Below are 7,570 nucleotides of genomic sequence, written 5' to 3'. Positions count from 1 at the left end.
GGGATGTGAGAAACCAATAAGGCTGGGCTATAAAGGTATACTCTGGGAGGAATGGAATTGTTTATATAGTCTTATGGCAGCTCGGATTCAAGTGCATGTGATCTGTCAGGCTGAGCGGTTTTAAACTCGAGAGTAAGGTCAAAGGAATGGACAACAAATCAAATACTCCAAAAAATTGTTAAACCTTAGTTGGATGTCCATGTGGTACTGCTAAGATTTCTTCCATTTTGTATTGGAATCTATTGACTAAATGGAGAGTTGATAAGAGAGTTTGCAGGAGAGCTGTGTTTTAGCGTCTTGACTTCACTATAGATTATGAAGGCCCACCGCAATAAGCTTCTGTTGCAAGGAGAGCTTGGCTGGCCATGTAATAAGGTATAGTTCTATCACCTAGTTTTCTTCAGTCTCCTTACACACTGAATTATCCATTGTACAGGGCCAGCTCAGCCCTTCATATAGGAGAAGCTTGCCAGTGTTGGCCCTTCATAATAAATAGTGACGTGAGGGAAGTGGATCTAGAACTCTCCTGGCAACTCTCATTTAAGTGAATACACCTCCTGTTGTACGGTCACTCTACCCTTTGGCACACTGGTGATCACTCACTTTGAACAATAGGCTGCACGTAAGTTGACCAATGCTATATAAATAAGCAACGCGGGTATCTCAAGAGAGTAGTCAGTTCTCCACAGTCTATAAGTAATGCAGTGAGATCAAATTCTTTGTCTTAATGCAACTCACCTACAATTTACTTAAGCAGTAATTTAAGCTGACATAAAAAGATTCAACCATTGAAATTCATTTTCCACAGGTGCCCACTTTGGTTATACACAGAAGGACAGGACAAATAATAAAAACTGTAGCTTTCCATTAGGTAATTGGCACTCTGCAGTGCAACATTAATTTTTTTATACACATTGGATTGTGTGAGAGTCTAAAAAATAATAGTTTAGATTTCATACAGTAATCAAAATTAATGGAGCTGACAAAAAAATGTATTCCAATTATCTAACATCAAATGGCATGGTAATGTGCTTACCTGGGAACTTCTCGGCTCCGGCTACCCGGAGACTTCCCTTGCGGGACACGGCCAGGACTGCGCACAGACATCAGAGGGTGGTCCCACTGACGTTGGTGGGCGGTCTTGCTGATGTTGACGGCGTTCCCGCTGACGTCGGGGGAGTTGCCGCTGATGGCAGTGGGAAACACCCCCATTTCAAGGAAAAAATTGGTCTTGACCCGGAAAACCGGAGGAGCAGCGCTCACCCGGCAATCTCCGGGTCAAACCCGGAGAGTTCCCAGGTATGGTAATGTGTTTCAAGTATACTAGTCCTTTATTTTGCCGGTTATTCTTAAAATTCTAGGCAGATTATGAACTTATGCCAACACTTTTAGACATGTTAGAAAAATTATTTGCAAGTATAAACACTCCTGCTTGATACACCCATACTGTGCCATAATGACAGAATCTGAAACATAGATTGATATATTAGAGATTCAAAGTGAGCTGAAGAGAGTCCATTTGAAGTGCAATACTGATGCAAACTGGTAAAGTGAAACAATTACGCCAGTTGCTGTGATCACTGGCGTAACTACAGGGGTCGCAGCGGCTGCAGCTGCGACCGGGCCCATGCCTCTAGAGCACCCCTAAGATGACTGCAGCACTTTTCTACTTTTCCCCAGATTTTGTATTTTGAAAGATGGCAGGCCTGGTCTGGATTTTCCCAGCTTTTAAACGTTAATAGTATCTTATATGCATTTGCCGGTGGTAAAATGCTTTCCAAAATAGACAAGTTAATAGTTTATTTTTATAATTTAACAAAATGCAAAGTGAGTGAACAGAACAAAAGTCTAAATCAAATCAATATTATGTATGACCACCCATTGCCTTCAAAATAGCATCCATTCTTCTAGTTATACTTGCACACAGTTTTTTAAGGAACTCAGCAAGGTACAGTATGTTGTTCCAAACATCTTGGAGAACTAACCACAGTTCTTCTGTTGGTTTAGACAGCCTCAGTTGCTTCTCTCTCTTCATGTAATCCAAGACAGACTCAATGATGTTGATATTACCATTCTGTGGGGGCCATACCATTACTTCCAGGACTTCTTGTTCTTCTTTACACTGAAGATAGTTCTTAATGATATGAACTGTATGTTTGGGGTTCTTGCCATGCTGCGTAATGAATTTGATGCCAATTAGATGCCTTCCTAATGGTATTGGATGATGAATAAGTATCAGCCTGTACTTCTCAGCATTGAGGAGCCATTAATTCCTAATCTTCAACTCCATTTGCAGCACTATATTTTCAAGGAACTTCCAACATGCTTTGCTATTGCCTGCAAACACTCATTCTTGTACAGCTCTTCAGCCCTTCGGTGAACAAACTGCCTTTTGCTACAGCCAAATATTTCAAAATGTGATTCATCAGTTGAGATCTCATGCTGCCATTTGTCTGCACCCAAGTTCCTGTATTTTTGTAAATAGTCGCTTGACCCAGTTTCCACATCTGAGGTACAGCCACAAGTCTACCATGGGTGTACCAGGATCCCACTGCTTCCTGCCAATGCTGAGCTGATGATGCCTTAAAATTTCTCCCTGGGAGACTTTGCTGATGCAGTATAACTACCTTGTGTTATGTTGCTATGCTCGGTCTCGCCATTTGTTAGTTTGGCTGATCCTCACCCAGTTTTACTCCTTCTACACAGGTGTTTCTGTTAGTGATTGTATTTCAACATACAATCTATTAACAACCTATTAAATTGATGGTCATTAGTATTACTTGCATGGTATAATTGTTAAATCATACACTTAACTATATGTCTACAAAATCTTTGACTGTGAAAATCTACCTTAAAGAAATGATGCTCATTTTTAAGGCAAAGGGTTGTCATACCAAATAATGATTTGATTTAGATTCTTCTTCCTTTTACTCACTTTGCATTTTGTTAAAAGATGTGACATTTTCCCACCTGCCTAAAACTTTGCAGAGTACTATATATATATATATATATATATATATATATATATATATATAAACAGTCAAGCTGTAGCTCCTGTGGTGCCAACATTCTTGTGATGCCCAACCATCAGCACAGTGCTCAGCTTTTAGGATGCTTAATGAACATTGTGTGACAGCTGAAGGGATACTTATTGTATTGTTTATGCCTGCATTAAGTAATTGTGTCTGTGAGTGTGCTCTTATGTTGCAGTTCTTGATCACTGTTGTGTCTGCTGCAGGCAACATGATTTTCTTAACTGAGTGATTTGACTGTAGGGCTCTCAGCTAGCAAGGGCCTACCACTAGCTATTACTTGTCAGTTGTGTTGTGTCCTTCTTGTAAGGTCCTTTGTAACAAAACACCTGACTGCTCCTGCAATGACCCAGAATATTAATCAAGAGTTCAGTGCTGTGTATGTCAAGGAACACAATGTTCCAACCTTCCAAGTAGTTTTGATTAACCAACTTACAAATTCAATTTAAAAAAAATTAAATGTTTAACCCCTTAATGACAATTGCCGGTTCTGGCACGGCACGGAAAAACAAGTCGATTATGACAAATGACGTGCCAGAACCGGCACGCCTTTAAACGGGTGCAGAAAGCGATCTACGTTCGCTTTCTGCACCCAAATGGCATTGCTGTAATGCCTCGACCTCGAGGCATTCAGCAACGCCACGATCGGCACCAGGGGCCATGTCTGGCCCCTCCCCGGGCGTCAACAACCGCCATACATTGTATGGCGGCGGACGCCCGTTTTAAAAGCGTTTAGGAGGCGATCAACGATCACCTCCTAAACTTAAATGGTGTCACTGGAATGCCTCGATCATGAGGCATCCAGCGACACCAAACACTTACCTTTGGATGGACTGTGACCGTGGTCACAGCCGCAGCTGCCGGTGATCTTCGCCATCTGCAATCGGCGGCCCGGGAAAAAACCAATAAAGGTGAAAAAGTTCGCTAGACGGTCTCCTGACCCTCTAGAGAACTCTGGCTCCACTTGCAGGTTGAATACAGGTACTGCATTCAACCATGCAAGTCAATGGAGCCCAGCTTTCTAATCACAGTGTGATTAGTAAAAATAAATAAAAAAATAAAATAAAATTAATAATAATTAGAAAAAAATAGTAAAAAAAACAGTAAAAGGTAAAAATTATTTCCCACTGATGTCACTATCAGGGGAACCTTCAAGTTGAAAAAATTTTTTACATTTTTTTTAAAAAAAGGCAAAAAAAAATAAAATATATATATAAAAAATATATTTTTGTGAGCAAGTCCTAAAATTAGCACATTAGCTTAAAACAATTCTTGCATGGAAAGAGTTAAAATACTGGCATATTAAATGCCCATGGGGTGTCTACTTTTAAAAAATGTATGATTTGATGGGGTAAATTGAATTGGCCGGGTTCAACAATGTCCCAAGTAACACGGGGGGAAGGATGGCCACACATCTAATTTCCAATTAGAAAAATGCACACGTACCAAATGTGGCCTTTTAGTTCCCCCAAAAAATGACAAACCCATGCATGTGGGGTATCACTGCGCTCAGGAGATGTTCATGAACATATATTGGGGTGTCATGTGACAGCGGCATAAACCAGGAGCTGTAAATTCATACATAAAGTAGGTGTGTGGGGGAAAAATACACACAAAAAATACTACTGCAAACTTTGAAAAAATTCTGGTGGTAAAATGTGTGCATGCAAAGAGTTAAAATACCAGCATTTAAAATACCCTGGTGTCTAGTTTTCAAAAATATATGGCTTTATTGGCCACACTGAAATGGCCCGGCTCAAAGATGTACCAAATAGGTCATGGGCAGTGGATCCCCAAATGCCAAAGTTCAACATTGAAAAATGCGCATGCCCCAAATGTGGCCCTTTTGCCCCCAAACAGCCAGGCAAAATCATTCATGTGAGGTATCGCTGTACTCAGGAGATGTTGCTAAACACATATTGGGGTGTTTTATGATAGTGACATATACCAGAACCTGTTTATTCATACCTAAAGTAAAATGTGTGTGAAAAAACAAATGCAAAAAAAATTACTACCATAAAGTTTGACAAAGGCTGATGGTAGAATTAGTGCTTGAAAAGGGTTAAAATACTAGCATTTGGAATACCCTGGGATGTCTAGTTTTCAAAAATATATGACTTGATGGGGTAAATTGCATTGGCCGGCTTCAAAGATACCCGAAATGGCACATGAGGGGAAGAATTACCAGATTTGGAAAAAATGGCTTTGAAATAGCAAAACGCTACCTGTACTTTTTGCCCCATAATGTGTAGAAAAAAGCAAAAAAACATAAAAACATTGGGTATTTCTAAACTCAGGACAAATAGTAGAATCTATTTAGCAGGTTTTTTCATTACCTTTTATAGATGAGTAAAAGATTTTTCAACTAAAAGTTAGAAACAGTCATTTTTTTCTACATTTTTCACCATATTTTATACTTTTTTTAATAGTAAATAATATGATACAATCAAAACAACGTCATCTAAAGAAAGCCCTTCTTGTCCTGAAAAAAACAATATATAATGTGTGTGGGTTCAGTAAACGGGAAAGAAGAAAATTACAGCTAAACATGAGCAGCGCAGAAATGTTAAAACGGCCATTGTCACGAAGGGTACAAAAAGTAAAATCAGCCTTTGTCACGAAGGGGATAAGCTATGAAGTCTAAAGCCTATATGATAAATATTACAATGCATCTACCAAAGACCTGCTTTGCGAAAACTGACCCATACTGCAGACACCCTCTGCACCTACACCTGTCCATAAGAAGCCTATTCGAGACAAATCTAGTTTTGAGAATCCTATGTGAAGGCGTGCATTGGCCTGTTGGACAGGGGGGCAAATGATCCCCAGGCCACTCCAAAATCCTTTAAGGGCCTGTCCAAGTTTAAACTGCCCACTCGTGGAGGTGGAAGCACAGTGGGGTCACATAAAGCTAAAAAAAAAGCTGTGCTGAGGGAAGGGGGGTAATGAGGGAAGGAATGAGTATTTATGTATGCATGTTTGTATCCTAGAGTAAATGTGTGTGTGTTATCATGAGTGTGTAAGAGTGTGTGTTAGAGGGACTGTGTTAGCATGCGTGTATATGGGTATGCACAAGTTTATTCACGAGTGTGTGTTAGCATGAGTATGTATTTGTGTGTATGTGTAATTGAGTGCTTTAGAACTTACCTGTATCCTAGCAGTGGGATGACAAACCTCTCAGAACATGAGTAGGCCGCATCTAAGCATAACTGGAAGCACTGAGCCTTTATTTCTACTGTGCTACTTTTTGTTGATTATCGGCATGTCCAGTTTTGTCTTTTGGCTATTCGTGTGGCTTTGATCCTGCCTAGTAATTTTGTTTTGATGCTCCAGACCTTAGGTTTATTGATCCAACTTGTTCCTTGTCTTTGCTATTACTTTCTGATTTGTCTTCTGACGATCCGGTTCTTGATCCTGACCCAGCTGGTTCCTCACCTCTCGTTGTGGCAACAGCTTCTTCTGACTGTCTAGCTGTCTGTCTGTTACAGGCTGTTGTCTATCTCTGCCTTAGGGTTCCTGCTCATGCCATACTGTGACATATATGTGTACATGTGTGCTAGCATATGAGTGTGTGTCTTAGAGTGCAAAAGTGTGGTATGTGTTACCAAGGGAAGACAAAGGGCTGATGGGGCCACTTGGCTTTATCTGCCCTGGGCCAAAAGGTGCCAGTTCTATGTGTACAGGTTATTTAATGTGTTGCTGTATATTTTGTGCACAAAAGCAGGAACATTGCAAATTTGGGATTGATATGATTGTTATTGAAATATCAATAACGTGGTAAAAACCCATACAGAAACACTTGTGGTGCCTGAAGCAAACCAGGTTTGTTGACTCGGCATCAACCAAAGGGCAAAATAAACCAATGTATTCTATGCCACATAATGTATTTAGCTTCAGCAGTGTAAGAATGCACCTCTCATTTCAACTATACAATCCACGTAAGGACAAAACCAATAGTAGATATTAGTTTAATTTGGTCTTCAAGACAAATGAGTTGAACAGTCCTTCTGATGAACAATGCAATTCCCAAGAAACTGGCATAGTTCCTGATATATTTCATTATTTTATACACTGGTGTAGCAGCTGCAATTCAAAGACAGACCTGAAGCTCTGTATTCAATGAGTTATTATTATAACTTTACAGCTCAGGGGATCTATAGCACTGCATTTAAGAACAGTAGAAAACGATAACTCACTTGATATACCTGCAAGGCACAATAAGCCTAACATAAGTCTATTTTCCTTTCCAACAATATAATAAAGGACAGTATAAAAAGTTATATTGCAAGTATGTGTATGTTTACATTAACAAAATAGAAAACAAAACATAATTACTTTGTTAAATAACCCTTATTCATAATGTATTAAACAACAAAAAAGATTTTCTTAGATAGTATCTCCTTTTAGGCGATAGTTAATCAGATTATATCTTGTAAGCATACACTTATCAGCATTTAACATTTTTTTAAGAAAATCCTAAAGCTATATTAAATAGAAAGGTTAATAATGATGTGCAAGTAAACAAAATTATACCTAAT

The sequence above is a fragment of the Sceloporus occidentalis genome, unplaced genomic scaffold, assembly GCF_023333645.1.
Source record: "Sceloporus occidentalis isolate IW3139 unplaced genomic scaffold, rSceOcc1.0.p SCAF_25, whole genome shotgun sequence".
Taxonomy (NCBI): Eukaryota; Metazoa; Chordata; class Lepidosauria; order Squamata; family Phrynosomatidae; genus Sceloporus; species Sceloporus occidentalis.
Note: the sequence above shows the minus strand (reverse complement) of the source record.